Source organism: Perca fluviatilis, chromosome 23, assembly GCF_010015445.1.
Source record: "Perca fluviatilis chromosome 23, GENO_Pfluv_1.0, whole genome shotgun sequence".
NCBI classification, from domain to species: Eukaryota; Metazoa; Chordata; class Actinopteri; order Perciformes; family Percidae; genus Perca; species Perca fluviatilis.
The window spans coordinates 22975268-22995186 of record NC_053134.1 but is presented as its reverse complement, the minus strand read 5'-3'; the positions used below and the strand labels follow the sequence as shown (position 1 = coordinate 22995186).

At 41.9% G+C, this 19919-nt stretch overlaps 1 long non-coding RNA gene and 1 pseudogene across 1 annotated transcript; one reads left to right on the top strand and one right to left on the bottom strand.

The window, feature by feature from the left end:
- Nucleotides 1–19919, top strand: part of LOC120553036 — a 43240-nt pseudogene that overhangs the window by 17534 nt on the left and 5787 nt on the right.
- Nucleotides 276–18714, bottom strand: LOC120553039. Its single transcript, XR_005638089.1, has 4 exons — nt 18622–18714; nt 15859–16001; nt 469–679; nt 276–385 (listed from the first exon to the last, which is right to left on the bottom strand). It is a non-coding gene; the product is annotated as an uncharacterized LOC120553039 (long non-coding RNA).

The window sequence follows — 19919 nt, the reverse complement described above, 5'->3', positions numbered from 1 at the left end:
TATTAAGAGAACTGGATACAGCGTTCGGCGCAAAGCCCCCTTCATGCTCAAAAGCGCATAAAGCAATCATGGAGGGCTGAATGTGCAACTGTAGTATCCATTTTCTGCTAGAAGACAGTAAATACTTCATACTGTGTTCACATTAGTTAGTTTTTAAACTTAGTTTGAGCTGTAAACCGGAGCAGAGACCACTACCTCAAAATGTGTTGTCAGCAGTAATGAAATAAGGAACACACATATAAAACAAGTATTTGTTACAGACTCAAAGGACGTTCAACACAAATGGAACTCACCCAGCTCGTCCTGCAAGATGCTGTCAGGTGGAGTCACATATTTCATTGTTGACACATTTAACTTCCAGTTGTGTTTTGTGCATTTTACATTCCTGTGGGAGCAGAGCAGCCTGTCAGTTAAAATGAAAGTTTCCTTTATTATCTCTGCGGTGTTCTTCTGCCAGACTGATCTAACCTGCCATTCAGGTCTTCAATGTCCATGATGAACAAGCCTCCCTGGTGTTTGCATTGGTTCTTGCATGCTTTAAGGCCATGGCTGGTCTTGTGTATGATGTAACATTTTCCATCTTCTGGGTTTTTCTGGAAATTGACTCCGTCTTTGAGTGAGCCGACTGCTTCAGCATCCAATGAACGCAACACCATCTCTCTTTGAGAGGTCATTTTACCTAAATATTAGACCACACCAAGTACATATTAAGTTTAAAGTAGGGTTGAAATGTAAGCAGAGAACCACCTCCCTTATTATTATTATTATTATTATTATTATTACAAACAAAAATAATAATAATAATAATAATAAATAACCTGTTTAAAACTAAAATTCAGGAATAAATGTAGAGTAACAAAGTCAAAATCTAGTAGTTCATGGCTGGATGGTAAAATAGTTGTATGGTGCAACAGTTCACCGAGCCACGTCTCTCTCAAGCACAAAATGGCAGATGTAGAGATATCTTCTTCCTCAACAGTATTTCTATTGTAAAAACGTTTCCATTTGGGTATGCCAAATAGGCAAACATCAGGGACGTCACTAGGATTTAAAGACAGGGGGTGCTTAGCCCCCAGGGTATTTGTAACTTGCCTTTGCTAAATCTTTGCACTATTTTGTTACTGTATTAGAGCTACACTTATGTCAACAACCAGTCAAGAAACCAAGATGTTAACAAGTAAAAAGTGACAGACATATCCTCTTCTTCCATGACTACTCTGTTCAACAAAGGTTACTGTAAAGTTAGCGTTTAGACACATCAAAGCTGCATGGGGGAATTTACTTTGGCCAGACTTTGCTCCTGATGAGTTCTTCTGTAGGCAATGACTTAAATGCTATCTGTCTGCTCATGTATATGTGTGATAAAATATGGCATACTATATCTAATTCCTCTATCTATAAGATAAGTTATCCAAAGAATGCTATTTAATTTGACTAATTACTGTAACTGCGCTGTGGATTGGTTTGACAAAAATTTGACAACACAAGTTTGAGTGCTTCTCAAATAAAAGATAATTCATTCTGCCAAATACAATGTATGATATAAATTAATTATTGATATGGGTAAAGCTATTGATAAGGATCCTATTTAAAGTGGCTACTGTCTAAATATAATTACCTGATGGCGGAAGGAATTAAAGATTTGGAGTAACGATTACTGTACTGTATGTAAGATTGCTTTCCTTTTATTTTCACATGTGTATCTGTGGGCATATGCTCATGTTTAGTCTAGTCTACATTTTGGCTACATAGGCCTACTACATATTTATTTAATTTATCACAGCCAATGAATGCAGAAAGTTAAGTTGGTCAGAATATATATAGCTAGCATACAGTACAGGCCAAAAGTTTGGACACACCTTCTCATTCAAATGCATTTCCTTTTATTTTCATGACTATTTACATTGTAGATTCTCACTGAAGGCATCAAAACTATGAATGAACACATATGGAATTATGTACTTAACAAAAAAGTGTGAAATAACTGAAAACATGTCTTATATTTTAGATTCTTCAAAGTAGCCACCCTTTGCTTTTTTATTAATAAGGGAAAAAAATCCACTAATTAACCCTGACAAGGCACACCTGTGAAGTGAAAACCATTTCAGGTGACTACCTCATGAAGCTCATTGAGAGAACACCAAGGGTTTGCAGACACTTCTGAAAGCTGCCAGTTAGACGGTGCATCATCTTGATAGCACATAGTACTTCTGTCTAACTTCCGACTTTTTTGTAGCTGGTTATATATAATTTGTTGCGTCCAAATATGAATGGGGATACGATTAGTGATAATGAGATGCTAGATACAGTTGCAGAATCTTTGATTCTCTGCTTTGTTTTAATGCCGCTTGGCTCTCTTGAAAGCCATTACAGAACGCTAGCTGTGTGGTCATGCCAGGCTTTGGAGCAGCAAGCTGTGGGTCCAGAAGACTGAAGTTTGACTGACTGAAGAAACAAAACAAAAACACTGTACTGGGGACAAACACTTACTATACTTTTGCGACATCTTGACTTTGTTTTGCGAGATTTTGAGTTTCATTTGCGAGATCTCGAATTTAATTTGCGAGATCTAGCGAATCCAAGAGAACCGCTAGAGCAGGGATGTATTAAGAGAACTGGATACAGTGTTCGGCGCAAAGCCCCCTTCATGCTCAAAAGCGCATAAAGCAATCATGGAGGATTGATGATCATGATGTCACGATGGAGATGCACACTAGCAACAGTTTGTTTGTGTTGTCGTAGCAACATGTGCGTTAATGAGCTGCTCTCTCGTGTCTCTTACTGTACATACACACCGCTGCCGACTTGAGCTGCAAAGAAGGGCGCAGGTCTACGCGTTGTTAGTTACCCCATTGTTTTTGTATTCATTTTTTGTATCCAGTACTGGAGGAAGTGCTCACGGTGCTAAGCTGCAGCCATTGATGAAGACTATCATGAAGGCCAGAGTTTGTATAAGAAAGGAGTACAGCATCCTCTTCCTCTCTCTGGCTGTGGCTGTTTTAATCCTTGTTCTACGCAACATGGAGGTACTGAAGGTGAGACCTTGGTTTTAGTAGAATCACTTGAAGGGTTGATCCTATTTGAAATGTTTAATTTTCGTCCATTTTCACTGTATTGTTTTCAAATGTGTGTTCAATGTGTATATATTTGTGCTTTGTTTAGTTAATTAGCTTTTAGTGCATTTGTCACCATCTCTCCATAGACCCCCAGCCAGTTTCAGCATGAGGTGAACTCCACCATCATGGCCCCGAGAGTTTCCACTGACCCTGACGTGCATTGGGGCTTCTGCACCTTCCAGCCACTGTCCCCTGAGGATGCTCTGGAGGAACGCCTCCTACTGGACTCCATTGCTTGGCCTGAAACTCCACTATTGCCAGCTAATCTTTCCCTGGAGCAGACCAGTGACCCAGCTCACAGCACCTTCACCATTCTCCCAGGGAGAGGGGGAGGACAGTGGCACGTAGGGGATCAGCTGGAGGTTAGGATCAATATGTCTGATTTCCAGGGCCGTCCCAAGAAGTCTGGGGGAGACTTGTTACTCGCCCGGCTGCACAACCAGAAGCTTGGTGCAGGTGTGGCTGGACAGGTGGTGGATCATCTGAATGGCAGCTACTCTGCTGTATTCTCTTTATTCTGGGAAGGAGACGCGCAGGTTGAGGTAATGCTGAAGACTAACATGTTAAATATGGTTGTACTGTAGCTTTCTTTTTATCTATCTGCAAATTCATTGTTCACTTAGCCCCCTTAGTTACTGTTGCTATGTCTATTACACTATTTCTCACATGGGACATGCAATTTATAATGATACCCATTGCAGATTTATCATTACAATTTCAGAAACAATGGGACCTTTTCATTTCAGGCTTAAGAGTCTCCTGTTAGCTTTGTTGCACCTGTAAGGACAGGACTAATGACAGCTTTTTCATTCTTATTGCTAGAAAAAAAATATATAAATTTCCATCTGAGCTGTGGCCCACCTTCAAAGTGAGCCCAGGACCAATCAGCCAGAAAAACTGAAATCACCTGTGTAGGTGTTCAGAGTGGGTGTGGTCATGCTGTAAACTCTGAATTTGTTAAGCAATGCACAAATAAATGCAGAGCTATGGAAGTAAATCTGTTTCATTGGATTTTGAAATTACAAAGCCATTGGATTTCTAGCAAGGAATATTTATGCACTGAAATGATGTATATTATATTGTTGCCTCTGAATTTTACTCTTCAAATTTTGAACAACACATTTTGAACAAAAAGTTCATAAATTCAGAATGAAAAAAAAATCAAGGTAAAAAAATTCAATATAACAAATTCAGCATAATATAGAATTACATCTTTTGCTTCTAATTTAATTACGTGAAATAGTTAAAAAAAAATTCCAGAACTCCAAAGTATACTGACACTCCCAGAATAAACATGTAATGGTTTCTTCTTCAATTTTACAAAATTCACATTTATTATCCACAGCCACACATCTTGACAAACAAATTTGTTATTGAGATAAATATTGTGCAACATTTTATAATGTAATAATTTCAATTTATTGGGGAGGTTAGATTTGTGTCTGACTTGATTCCGATTTGCTCTGACGTCATGCACACGTGGGCAACGATAACCTCATTACATCAAGGCGGGCGCAAGTTTTAGAGCCAGGCGCCACAATTGCTTTCCATCGACTGCAAGACCCTATCCTGGTCCTGACCAGACTCATTTGTACAGAGAGTCTGGCCACTCTCCATTGATAAGTGTTAACTTCCTTGAAGGCAGATATTCTGTTGAAGATTAAAACTATTGGATATGCCCAGAGCCTCTCTGGATCTGCCATAACCAAACACTAACGTTTGGTGGTGACGTCGGCTTAGCATTGCTAGCGTTCGCCTTAGCCAACTTGTAGCCTACTGACGTACTAAAGGAAAATGAAAATTGAGCGGAAGTACGTAGGAGGGTGGAGCCAGACTAGCAAGACCAAGGGCATGATGGGAAATGCCTGGCTCTCCGTTTCCTGGTTGAAAGACATGTTTCCCTGGAATGGTTTGAAACGGCTTTGAGACTCATTTGGTGGATGTGTCTCTGTGTGGTAACTTAAAGGGGTGATAGAATGATTATATAGGGTATTTTACACTGTTCCTTAAGGTCTCCTAATAGGGTATGTAACATTGGTTGGGCTGAAAATTGCCCGAATGCTATTTTATTAGGCCCTTAACAACCCTGTGAATATGGCTCTATTTGGAACAAGAGCTTTTCTTCCAAATATGGTATGCTCATTAATATTCTGAATGAGCTACGTGCCGATTGGTTTGAGCAAACTACATAGAAACACATGGGAGACTCTCATATTTCAGACACTGCAAAGTTATACATTGTTTATTGGGCTATTCCATTACAAAATTCACTTCTGAAACTTTTTTATGCGAGAAATCAACTATGTAAAGCTCAAATATGGGCCGCTTTACGAAAATTGATGGCTAACTGCAACTTTTATCCGACTGTGTCGGAGTTCAGCGCCGGTGCTGCCGTCTCTTGGGCTAATGACAACCAAATGCCCCTGCCCTGACATAGCTCCAGGGCCTGCAACTCCCCTCTTCCTGCTAGCTAAATGCCCGGTGTATGTGAGTGAGAGCACGGTCAGCGAGCTTGTTACGCCAGCAATCTCTTACCACAGGTTTCAGTTAATCTTTTAATGTGTGTAATTATAATGTGTTATTTAAACAAACGATTGGGGAAATAAACGCTGCTTGTCCGCGAGTCCCATTGATAGAGCCTGCGGCTGGATGTAGATTTGTAGCTACAAATCCCGGATAGTTAGCTTCATTTTCGGCGTCATTCCGAGTATATTTACAGTTTGAATTTCGTCACGCCACGTATACAACATATAGCTAAATGTCTTATAAAGTTAACGGTGTCCGATTTCAAATTAATGAATATTTGTGAAGAGTAGGGCTTCCGTTAGCTGCAACTGTCCCTTCAATCCTAGCTACCTGTGTAGCTACAAATCACAGATAGTTAGCTTCATTTTTGGTCGTAATTCGAGTATATTTACAGTTTGAATTTCGTCACGCCACTTATACAACATCTAACTAAATGTTTTATAAAGCTAACAGCGGTGTCCGATTTCAAGTTAATGAATATTTGTGAATTTCAGAGGAATTCTAAGAGGAGGCTAGCTAGCTCTCATTGATAGAGCTACATCCAGCAGCAGGCTCTATCAATGAGACTCGCCGACAAGCGGCGTTTATTTCCCCAAACGTTTGTTTAAATAACTCAACACATTATAATTACACACATTAAAAGATTAACTGAAACCTGTGGTAAGAGATTGCTGGCGTAACAAGCTCGCTGACCGCGCTCTCACTCACATAGACCGGGCATTTAGCTAGCAGGAAGAGGAGACTTGCAGGCCCTGGAGCTCTGTCAGGGCAGGGGCATTTGGATGTCATTAGCCCAAGAGATGGTGACTTTGCGCGGGTATGGAGTGCTGTGGGCTGCCAGTCGTGACGCAGCTCCAAGTACCTCACAGCAGGCCGGGGTCTGTGAATGAAGGCAGGCCGGGCGGCGAGGCAGCTACACAGGCAGCACCGGCGCTGAACTCCGACACACAGTCGGACAAAATTTGCAATTAGCCATCCATTTTTGTAAAGCGGCCCATATTTGAGCTTTACATAGTTGATTTCTCGCATGAAAAAGTTTCAGAAGTGAATTTTGTAATGGAATAGCAGAGATCTGCGTGACCTAGCTAGATTCAGAAGACTACCTGAACTCAGGTCAGTTGTGTAGCTTATGTAAATGTTGGGGCGTGACCGTTCTCTTAATACACCCATGGGCTGACAAAGGTTCCGGTTTTTGGAGGTTGACATCAACTTCCAGCTTTGTTGAGATTCGCCCGTTTTCAGCGGCAGTTTCAAAATATGAGATTTTCATAGTAAAGGGGTGTCAATGGGATTTTGAGCTTCTATGTATGTCCTATTTACCCACCGAACTGTCGTTATTCAACTATGACAGGGTAAAATCGGTTTTGCATTCTATCACCCCTTTAAAGATTACACCTCACCCAAGTTGATTTTGTGCATTGCGCGATATTGCGAAGAAACTTTTAAGCAGAAATGGCCGTGGCCTATAACATGTGATTCAGCCTGATTCAAGGAACACGTGGATGTAAGGTTTTCTGATGAGTAATGCGGGAGTTAAAGGCAAAAAAACATTATCACGCCACCTAGTGGTCCACATGTGTACTTTTTGGTAGGTGTGGTCCATGACCCATTGTCCGTCTACCCTATAAATTTAAAGTTGTTCACATTAGTGTAAGTGGTGAATCTAGACTTGGGTCCCATAGGCCACGCCCACTTTGACCCCTCAGTACCCCATTCTAGGGTTGGCGTCAGGAGTGGCCCTAGATGGTAGACATCACATTTTGTGAAAAACTGATGAGCTCTTTCATGAGATATAAACAGTTTGTACTTGTAGCGCCCCCCCATTGACCAATTTTTGTAAAACGCGTGATGGACCTCCAGAGGGTCATGGCAAACAAGAATATAAAGTTTGGCGTTGATAGCATTTATTTTGGCCGAGATATGGCAAAGTTGGTGTTTTCATAGGTGCTACACAAATTTGTTTGTGCATAATATGCGCAATTTTTATCCTATAAAAATTCTTTTAATAACAGGTCAGGTCAATCTGGAGATGCTACCTGCCAAGTTTCGTGCCAATCGGTCGCATGGTTTAGGAGAAGTTTAAAAAAGCAGGTTTTTGATAAATCATGATTTTTTCATGCATAAAAGTCCAGGCAGAAATGGCCGTGGCCTATATCAGGAGATTCAACTGGATCCAGGGAACGCGTGGATATATGGAGAAGAAAAATAAAATCTACTAGAACTGCAAGCAGTTATGACGGGGCCCAAGCCTCCGATGCCAGTCGCTCCCGACGCCCTGGGGAGCTGCACCAGTCGCCCCCGATGACCCAGGGAGCTGCGCCAATGCGCGACCTAAAGCATTACGTGGGGGGCAAACATTGGTGAATATTGAGAGGTTTGATCCACAAGGTCTGCGGTACTCTGCCTTTGCAAATGTAGTGGTTAACAGTTCATCTCCATGCATATACAGACTACCTTTAAAGGGGTGATAGAATGATTATATACGGTATTTCACACTGTTCCTTATGGTCTCCTAATGGGGTATGTAACATTGGTTGGGCTGAAAATGGCCTGGTTGATATTTTATGGGCCCTTATGCATCCCTGTGTTTTGGCCCTATTTCTAACAAGAGCTTTTCTTCCAAATATGGTATGCTCATGAATATTTAGATGAGCTGCGCGCTGATTGGTTGAGCGAATCCCCATACACACATTAGAGATGCGACAGAATCTCATATTCCATACACTGCAATGTTTCTTTACCAAATTCACTTCTCATACTTTTTAATGCGAGAAATCTACTACATAAAGCTCAAATATGGGCCGTTTTACGAAAATTGATGGCTAATTCCACATTTGGTAAGACGTGTCGGACTTTAGGAGCTCCACACAGTCTGACAAAGCGGCAGCCTGCTGGGCTCCATACCCAGGGCAAAGTCACCCTTTGTGGATTAGCTACTGCACTACCGGGGCTCGGCCGGCTGCCGGCATAACTATAATATATTTACAGTTTGAATTTCGTCATGGCACTTATATCACAGCTACCCCAAGGTCTTACAAAGCTAACAATGGTGTCAGATTTAATGAATTTTTTTGAACACCAGCTAGGGGTTTAGCTAGCTGCGACTGTCCCTTCAATCCTATGTGTACAGATTGCGGCTAGTTAGCTTCATTTTCGGTGTAATTAGAGTATATTTACAGTTTGAATTTCGTCACGCCACGTATATAACCTCTACCCCAAGTTCTTATAAAGCTAACAATGGTGTCCGATTTCAATTTTATAAATTTTTGTGAATTTCAGAGGAATTCTAAGAGGAGGCTAGCTAGCTCTCATTGATAGAGCTAGCTCCATCCAGCCGCAGGCTCGATCAATGAGACTCACGGACAAGAGGCGTTTATTTCACCGATCGTTTGTTTAAATAACTCAACACATTATAATTACACACACATTATAAGATTAACTGGAACCTGTGGTAAGAGATTCCTGGCCATGGCCCATATTTGATCTCTACATAGTTGATCTCACATAAAAAAAGTCTCAGAACTGAATTTTGTAATGGAATAGCAAAGATCTGTGCGACCTAGATTCAGAAGACTACCTGATCTCAGGTCAGTTGTGTAGCCTATGTAAATGTTGGAGCGTGACCGTTCTCTTAATACATCCATGGGCGTGACAAAGGTACAGGTCTAGGGATGCTTACGTAAGCTTCTAGCTTTGTTGAGATTCGCCCGTTTTCAGCAGCAGTTTCAAAATATGAGATTTTCATAGTAAAAGGGGTGTCAAAGGGATTTTGAGCTTCTATGTATGTCCTATTTACCCACCAAACTGTCGTTATTCAATTATGACAAGGTAAAATCGGTTTTGCATTCTATCACCCCTTTAACAATTCTCTACAATAAACAAACTTCTTAACCCCCCTGACCACAGGGGACAGCAGAGAGAAATGAGGGAGTGACTGAGAGGGTGGAGGGGGGGAGGCAGGTGTGGTGGTTGAAGGAGCAGGGGACGTGGTCAGGTTGTTGTAAATGGTGTCATAGGCGCCGATTCATTTATGAGTTACACGCATAGTAACTCAATAATTTAGCCGTAAAGTAGGCTTTCAACTCAGGACAGCGCCACTTCTGACAAATACAGATAGGATTGGCAATGAAAGGATTAACTGGCACATAACCGCGATCAGCTTCGTGGGAAATTAAGAATCAATGACACCAACATAACCAATCACACTATGACAGACTCTCCACTTAGCACCAACTGCAATGTTTAATTGCACGGTATCGGCGCCTATCAATGGTGTTGATTTTGGATTGAAAAAGTGGGAGAAAAGAGTTACATTTGTCCACTCTGAAGGTTGTAGAAACTTTTTCAGGTGGGTTAAGAAGTTTGTTTATTGTAGAAAACCAGGGGAGCACGCGTAACAAAACGTAACGGTAGGAGGTAAACATCAGTAAATATTTAGGAAGTGTGAGCTGCAAGGTCTGTGATACATTCCCATTGCAAATATTCCTTTAACATTAATTAACAGGGTTATAGCGCCCCCTAATGGCCAAGCTTTGCCAAATTTAGTACAGAGCCTCAGAGCGACATGCCGAACGAGAATCCCATCTACAGTTCTATATATTTGGAATCATCCAGTGCAAAAAGTTTCATGTTGATTGCATTTACTGTGGCAGAGATATTGCAATAGCAAATTTCCCATTTAAATGCATTGAGTTATTGGCCAAAACAAATAAACGTTGCTTATAGCGCCCCCTAAACACCGATCTTTGCCAAATTTGGTACAGAGCATCGTAGTGGGATGTTGAACAACGACCGATAATTACTGTTGTTGGGGGGGGAAGAGTGGACGAGGAGCGCGGGAGTGTGGATGGCCAGTGTCAGGAAGACAACAGTCAGCAACGGCCTTTGATGGACAAGTGACGATTTCTCACCCGCGTCCCGCAGAGGCCCCTGGTGCGTGGCAGGAACCCCTTCCCGCGACGACAACTGGTGATCCGGCCATGCAGGAGTCCTCTCCTGCGACGACAGCCGGTGATCCAGCGTGCAGCGGTCCCCTCCCACCATGACAGCCGGTGAGCTGGTCGTGCAGCAGTCCTCTCCCATGATGATAGCTGGTGAGCTGGCTGTGCAGTGGGACGAGCCGGGGGACCACCGGACACCCAAGGAGGGGATGCCTAGTCGCATTAGCCGCTACCGGGGGGGCCGGGCAGCAACAGGCCACCACAGGCACTCCACCAGCCGCCGACAGAAAGGGAGCTTCAGCAACCCTGGTCACCGAGCGCGAGCCAGGACAGCCCGCCAGGCCGACATGCAGCTCCGACAAGGCATTGAAGCGATTGGAGAGGCTGAAGGTAGGAGGCGATGCAGATCTATCTTAGGCTCTCTTTCGGCCGCAAACCACCATCAAGCCAGGATGGCTTGATGGTCGGTGTCGAGCAAGAGGATGGACGCAGGCAGGCAGATGGATCCCAGGGTGCTGTATACTGGAGGGCCGCTGAAAGGGTTGAGATCTGGAGCGACTGTTCATGAGCCACGTCCAAACAAGCGGTTAGCAAGGCGTCTTTTGCTTTTAAGTCCTCAGAAAGCCGACGAACATCTTCCTTAAGGTTACCAATGTCTTTGTTTGCATTCCTAAACAACGAGGAGATTTTGCAGGGCAGTGGGGACTCACCAGGAGGAATGGAAAAAGCCATGGAGCTAGTGCTAGTTTAGCAGCGTTTAGCTTAACTCTGATGTGATGCAGCTTAAGTCTGAATGCAGTTTTTTCATCAGTAGAAACAGATAAAAGCACCAAACCAAGATGTTAAAGGCCCCATGACATGGCGCTCTTTGGATGCTTTTATATAGGCCTTAGTGGTCCCCTAATACTCTATCTGAAGTCTCTTTTATATAGGCCTTAGTGGTCCCCTAATACTGTATCTGAAGTCTCTTTCCCGAAATTCAGCTTTGGTGCAGAATTACAGCCACTAGAGCCAGTCTCAAAATGAGCTTTCCTTGGTATGTGCCATTTCTGTGTCTGTAGCTATTGAGGAGGAGAGAGGGAGTGGCAAGGTGGAGGGTGGGGGTGTGGCCTTGACCAACTGCCACTTTGCTCATTTAAAAGCCATGATGTCTCTCTTTCTCTCATGGCTGGGCCAAATTCTCTGGGCGGGCAAAGCAGAGAAAGGGGAGGTAACCTTGTTCCTTATAACCTCATAAGGAGAAGATTCCAGATCGGCCCATCTGAGCTTTCATTTTCTCAAAGGCACAGCAGGATACCCGGGGCTCGGTTTACACCAAGCCCCCAGGAAGAGCGCCATGTCTAAAAGCCACCATGGACTTAGCGGATAGGGGTGGTACTGCACCCCATAGCCCAGAAAGACTTTTCACATAGACTTTACATGGCGAAAGAAACGTCTATATTTCAGCGGATAATTTTTTTCAGGGTATATCAACCTACCAGCCCAAACACTGAAAGGGTCCTTGTTTAGTTCTCTTAATACATCTATGGTTTACACCTATCGCCATTTCTAGCCACTGGGGGACCATATGCAGGCTGGGGGAATGCATATTAATGTTAAAAAACCTTATGAAGTGAAATTTTCATGCCATTAACAAGTAAAAAGTGACAGACATATCCTCTTCTTCCATGTCTACTCTGTTCAACAAAGGTTACTGTAAAGTTAGCTTTTAGACCCATCAAAGCTGCATGGGGGAATTTACTTTGGCCAGACTTTGCTCCTGATGAGTTCTTCTGTAGGCAATGACTTAAATGCTATCTGTCTGCTCATGTAAATGTGTGATAAAATATGGCATACTATATCTAATTCCTCTCTCTATAAGATAAGTTATCCAAAGAATGTTATTTAATTACACCAATTACTGTAACTGCGCTGTGGATTGGTTCAATCAGAGTGTCATTTCTCTGTGTAGTTTGCCTTGCATACAGTATAACCCAAGAACAAGAATTTTTAAGGTCACAGTGAAATTTGACAACACAAGTTTGAGTGCTTCTCAAATAAAGATAATTTATTCTGCCAAATATTGTATACAATGTATGATATAAATTAACAATTATTGATATGGATAAAGCTATTGATAAGGATCCTATTTAAAGTGGCTACTGTCTAAATATAATAACCTGATGGCGGAAGGAATTAAAGATTTGGAGTAACGATTACTGTACTGTATGTAAGATTGCTTTCCTTTTATTTTCACATGTGTATCTGTGGGCATATGCTCATGTTTAGTCTAGCCTACATTTTGGCTACATAGGCCTACTACATATTTATTTAATTTATCACAGCCAATGAATGCAGAAAGTTAAGTTGGTCAGAATATAGCTAGCATATATAATAAATATAATGAAATAATTTAGTTTAGGCTATGCCTTAGTGCCTAGACCTGCCAACAAATGCTTACTGTTAGAAGAAAACAAAAACACCCCAGATTTCCTTAGACCTATTGACCACTACTGACCTCAATCACGCCGGCTCCCTCAGAATCAACTGTCCTGCTTCTCTTTCTCTCTTCTAAAATATCTTATGTAGCTAAAGGTAAGCAGGTCATTAAAAACAACTTACAATTTCACTCTGCATCACTCACTACGTGTAGCTAAGTCCTGAGTCTAAGGCTGAGTCCTGCAGAGGCGCGGGTTCAAGTCTGACCTGCTGCCCTTTGCTGCGTGTCATCCCCCATCTCTCTCCCCTTTCATATCTATCCACTGTCACTGTTTAAATAAAGGGAAAAGTATTTCAAATCTGAGGGTTCACAAGGTTCAAAGAGGTCCTCACAAATCTCTCAATCTTCTATCGCGTCTGCAAAGCTCGAGTTGGAAAGTAAAAGGGCTAAATTGTTGAGCAGATGAAAATTGTTTGGGCTTTTTACATGCACTTTTAACACATCTTTTACATGTGCTTTTAACTCTGGTTCTCTAACTATCTTCTCTATCTAGGTGATGCTGGCTCACCCTAGTGAGGCTATCACAGTACTGAAGAGGCTGAACAGTGAAGAACCTGACAGGATTGGCTTCAAGAGCCTCTTCCGCTCAGGCTCAATCTCTGAAACTACCAGCTGTAATGTCTGCCTACGTCCAACCCAGCAGCCGCTGTGCAACCACACTGACCTCCGTACAGGCAATCCTTGGTTCTGCTACAAGCCGAAGAACCTGAGCTGTGATGCCAGGATCGACCATTTTCATTGGGATACAACACACAAAACCTCAGGCCCAACGAGGACAAACTCTTTCAAAGGTGAGGGAGCAGAGAGACAGGAGTGGCATTTTGAGCGACTTCTAATAAATACATACATCTCCTTGGTGGGAAGTTTCAAAGATAAAACAAATCAAACTAATCAGTCTGAATTCTACGAGTTGACTTTCATTAAGAACATTTTATTTGCTATGATTCATTTATGTTTTATTGTGAATTCATATATTTTATTTTGGATGTAGTCTTATCAATAACATTACCGGCCCTTTTTGAGCTGGTATTAAAATCTAATTTGAGTGATTGGATCACAAGGGGACAGCTCTAAGTACAAGATAAGGTGTAATACCTATAGGACGCATTGACGATGCCATCAGACCTACTAAGACCACATTCAGAGGTGGTCTGGGCCACATGTGACCACATTCTTATAGCAATGTGTACCGTTACATGGCTAAGCTAACCTGGGCTTGTACCACAAAGAACACACAGCTAGCCTAGCTGTGTTTGCATTTAGCATAAGAATGAGACCAGAGGGGTATTGCACAAAACCAGGATAAGGGATTAAGCCGGGATATTCAGGTTATCCTGGATGAATTTAGCTTTGACTTGGTTGCACAAAAGCAGGTTGAATTAAGCCCAGCCAAGTAACCATGGCGATTTATTCTTTGCAGCTAGCCTGGTCCAGAGCAGGCTAACAGCCAGGCTAAGATTAATCCTGGAGTCTGATGTGTTAAATCACCTGCCGCTCTGATCCGAAATAAACGTGTTTAACAGTTATTCCGTTGTCTTCTGAATGTGTTCTGCTTCATTTTATTAACATGCATCACTATTGCTGTCACGAGTTTGATTTAAATCCTACTACTGCAGTTGTTGAGATGGTAATGGTAAAAAGTGGGACGATACGGAGGAAATGGGCTTTTCCTCCGCCCGCTCCCTCCGTGAAATGTGCCCCCGCCCGTGCAACGCGGGGAGGCGGGGGGAGGCAGGGGGATCCTCCCACACCGTGCAGCGGACTCTAAAAGCGGACTTTTTGCATCAATAACGACGACAATGGCACCTGATCAAATGTCCTTTTTTACCAAATGGGAGTGAGAATGTGTTGGAACGCCACAAAGCTTCTTAATCATTTTATTTTGGGGCTGTCACTCGTCACCTTGGAGCTTGGGAGTGAGAAAAAAAAAAAACATGAATAATAACTACATAGCTACATTGTTTTACAGATATGCTTACAGCGTGTATTGAAGTCACTTCTTTTTCTAGTTTTTGTCCAGTCATGCTTGTTCTGTATGAACATAAATTGTAGAAAGATATTTAGAATTAGACATAGCTTATGGAGATCTGTGCATATGGTTGTAAAACATATTATCGCATTATGAATAAGCTTTGAAATTAAGCCTAGTCCATTTCCCAGGAACAAGATTTTTTTTTTTTTATATATATATAGTGCTTTACAGGCTACTCAAAGACACTTTACGCTAAAACCAGCACATTTAGCGCATAAAAACAGATACAGCAATAAAACCAACACATAAAACAAGCATATTAAAGCAATTAAAACGTGGAGTGAGTAGATTTTTTTAAATCCATACGTATTATATATATATATATATATATATTGTCTGTCGGGCTTTTTTCCGTTTGAATACAGCCGTATTTCTCTTTTTGCATATTATATAGTATAGTTTCACCTCCTCGTAAATTTCCATTAGAAGCTGCTGCTCAACGGGTGAAACATATGCTGCTCACGTCTTTTCCATTTCTGCATCAGTTAATCTGTGATTGATACCGTGGTCTATTTAAGAAATCCGTGAACGTGCACTTATCCCAGCTATGTACACCTGGCTTGACATAGCTTCACCTACTTATCCTGGCTCGGCAAACGTGCAACCGATTGAGCCGCGATGAGTGGATCACACTAAGTCAAGCTGCGCTTTTTCATTTATCCTGGATTTCTTTATTCTACTTTTGTGCAATAGGCCCCTGGGCTTGCCTGGATGAGTTTATACTGTCCTACCTGAGAGGGGTTGTGCTGTGTTAAACTAACTCACCATGCCGCTGTTTTAATTCACGCTCCGGAGCCAGGCCTGCTTGCTTCGGTGTCCTCGCCGTTGGGAGCGACCCCTCCTTTAGGGACTCCGCGAGCCCTCTCTCCGTGGTGCTTGCGTATTAAGTCCCCTCTTGTAGGGCACCACTTGAAAACATCAAGAAAAGAGAGCCAATTAACTGACTTAAGTCTCATAAAGTATACTAAACTATATATTTGGAGTTACTAGTGAAGTGCCCGTTTGGAGCGGTTGCCTGTCTGTAACGGACCAATTGCTTGGTTCCCAGTTTATTTTTTCCACAACCTTCTCTCACTGTAAGAGCTGCTCAATCAGGCGCAGCTGCGGCTGATCTAGAGATTTAGTGGGTCTTTTTCGTGGAGCACTTTTGATTTGACTATATCTCTTTACATACTACATCTATAAATTGCAGGAACGTCTGTCTGTCTGTCTGTGTGTATTAAGTGCATATCTCTCGAACCGTTAGTCCGATGGATTTCAAACTTGACAGGTGTCTTGCTACGGTTACGAGCCAAGTTTGACGTTGTTTGGATAAGAAACGCAAAAGACATCGTTAAATATAAACAGGTAAAAGAATCACACATTGGGCCTCATTCACCAACCGTTCTTAAGAAATGTGTTCTTAAACCCTTCTTACGAACTTTTTACGAAGATTCTGGCATTCACTAAATGTTTTCTTAACTTGGATTTGTTCTTAGCTAAGAACAAAATCTACGAACACTAAAAAGCACTCTTACGCACATTTGAGTGATGACAATTTGCTCCAAATGATTGGTTACTGCATTTTATTTAATTCTACAGTCGTTTACAATGATAGTATTGTAATGTATTTGATCATTTGTTGAAAAAAATATAGTATGCAAAGAAAAACACTAACACTGCAATTTACATCAGCAATTAAACTGATTAAATCCTGCGTTATTTGGCGATTGATCGCTATTTATAGGGCCAAAATGCAGTGGTAGAATGTAACAAAGTACAAATTCGTCCTAATTGTACTTAAGTAAATTTTTCACGTATCTGTACTTTACTTAAGTAGACTCAATAGTGCATAGCCTACTTTTGACTTTTACTTGGTTACATTTTGCAGCAATTATCTATACTTTCTACTAAAATGAAAACGTTTGTTTTTATTATTCCCGTTTTTAAATCAAAGTTGCTATATCTATTTCTCTCCACAGCGTCGTTTACTCCTCCGCCAGGCTGCGTAAGACGCGTTCATATCTTATTTATTTGGCTGGACCTCTTCACATCTCCCCATCTGTGCTGCTTCACACACTTTATTTGCTTACTTGCATGATTAAAGAAAATAAAATACGTCCATGAATAAAACCAACCGCATTCCGATTCTAACACTAACACATTTCCGTTTTATGCTGGTTAGGATAGGAACTTTTTTTAAAAGCCAGGCCTTGTTTGTGGTAGTGGACATCTTCTACTTTTACTAAAGTAAATAGGTCTCTGGTTATTTGTACTTTTATTTAACCCTTGTGTTCTCCTTCGGGTCCCAGTGACCCGAAGGACAACACAAGGACTATGTACTTCCCTTTACTTTGTTGAGAATTGCTCTCTAAACAAGGGTTAATACAGCACCTTAGTTCTTGTTTGTACAGCATTTTGGTCAGCTTAAACTGTGTTTAAATGTGTTCTAGAAATAAACTTTACTTACTTACTTTACAAGAAACAGGGTTCAGAGAGCAATTCTCAACAAAGTAAAGGGAAGTACATAATCCTTGTGTGGTCCTTCGGGTCACTGGGTTAAGTACTGAGATTCCTCCACCGCGGCTCCGACAATCTCCGAAAACCTGTCTCCCAGGAGGTGCACAGGAAGTGTCATGTCCTTATATGGGAATTTGCGGGGCGTTTTCTTATGCTAATTAGGAACAACTGGCACGCGCTTTCAGTTACGAAGACGTGGGATTCATCAATCCTAAGAACACAGATGCGAACAATTCTGCTGTTTAAGAACACGTCATGAATCCGGCGTAGACTTTTCTTAGGAACCTTCTTAAGAACATATTTAAGAGAAAACTTAGGAAGATATTGGTGAATGAGGCCCATTGGCTTTTGCCGCTCTAGCCGCTGACCCCTCCCCCTCTGCTCACTGAGAGAGAGAGAGAGAGAGAGAGAGAGAGAGAGAGAGAGAGAGAGAGACGGAGCTTTTGCAGCTAAAATGTGTCCAAAGTAGCACTACTTTGAGTTGGCAGAACATAACGTAGCCTAATCTCAGAGTAATTTCAGAGCGCTGTGCAATGCAAGACAATCTCAAAGCTAAACCGGGCAGATAGCCTACATCAGGTTTTATCAGACTCACCCTGGGTCGGGTTAATTAAGTCGCCAAAACACCCCCCGCAAATCAAATCCCGTACTTCACAGTTAACAGTCAAGCCACTAAACCTGTATGGAAATGTACGCCTCTGCTAGAATGTTAAATTCCTTAATGACAAACAATTCTGAAGAGCAATTTTTGAAGTGGACACAAATAATACAGCAAACAATTATTCTCGTAGAGGACACAGAGGAAAGCCTTAATACTATCATTAGTGTAGCATGGAGACTGTACCATTATCCTTCTTTTCAGTGTTTCTCTTCATTCAATGAAAAAGCTGACTAAATTGAGCAAAATATGTGATGGTTAAGCAGGAGATAGAGGACCCAAATGCAGGGAGATGCAGGGAGGCAGGAAAAGGTTTGAACTTCAGAATTTAATCCAACAAAAAGCAGCAGTACAAAGACTGGAAAACTCACAAAGTCAGGCAGGGAGAAATCAAAAGCAACGGCAGCAGGCGATAACATGCACAAACCGACGGGCAAAACACAGGCAGGAACAAACTGACACAAGACGACCTGACACGAGACAAAGGGAACACCGAGGTTAAATACATGAGGTAATGAACAAACGAGGGACAGGTGATACAGCAGGTGAAAGACATCAGGGCAGGGCAGGACAATCAGACAAGGCGGGAAAACACAGGAAGTAGTACTAGAAGAGACAAGACAGAAAACCAGACTTTCACAATAAAACAGGAAACAAACCGGAATACACAATACAAACAAGACAGAAACAGAACAAAATACAAGGCACAATACCAAACCATAACAAAATATTCTTCTTTAAAACCATGGATTTTTTTTTTAAGTTGTTTACAATCAAGCCACAAAAATACCTTAAAAAATAATGACTTAGTTTGAAAAAGTGTCCCCATAGAAAAGAAATACAATACTTTTGTACACTTGTTAAATTAGTTGATCATGATGTAAATTACAGACATGGGGGACTCGAGTCACATGACTTGACTCGAGTTAGACTGCAAATTTTAGGACTTGAGACTTGCTTGATTAAAATTCATAAAAGACTCGACTTGACATTGACTTGATATTCATGACTTGAGACTTGACTTAGACTTGAGTCAAATGACTTGAAATGACTTGATTTTCTGTTTAATAAATATATTGTTTCCCCCCTCTGATATTGAGCAGGAGTTAACTTTACGATTTTAGTGCTGTTGCACGCGCAGGAACCATTGATATGATGGCGCGGCGCGCGGCGGCAGACCATCAGTAAACAACACTGGCTATGGCTGGTAACTTAACGTCATGGATCCCTCTCATGGGCGCCGATACCGTGGGTGCTCCGGAGCTCGAGCACCCACGGAAAATACTGACCACCCACGTGTGCCAGACTGCCAGTTAATTTTTACATTAATCTAAAATTAAACACTGCAGTTGTGGAGCGTCTGTCGTAGTGTGATTGGTTATGTCGGTGGCATTGATTCTTAATTTCCCACGAAGCTGATCGCGGTTAGGGCTATTTGCCAGTTAAACTTTTCATCTCCAGTCCTATCTGTATCTGTGAGAAGTGGTGCTGTCCTGAGTTGAAAGATAGCATAGGCCTTTACGGCTTTATTATGGCGTGTGTGTTCGTGTCGGCCGCTGTCCATTTCCTAAAGTTCTGAAATGCAAACACTTTTTTTTAAAGGGTGTGCGCGTGTGAGCACCCACGGAGGAAAACCTATATCGGTGCCTATGTCCCTCTGCACAGAAAA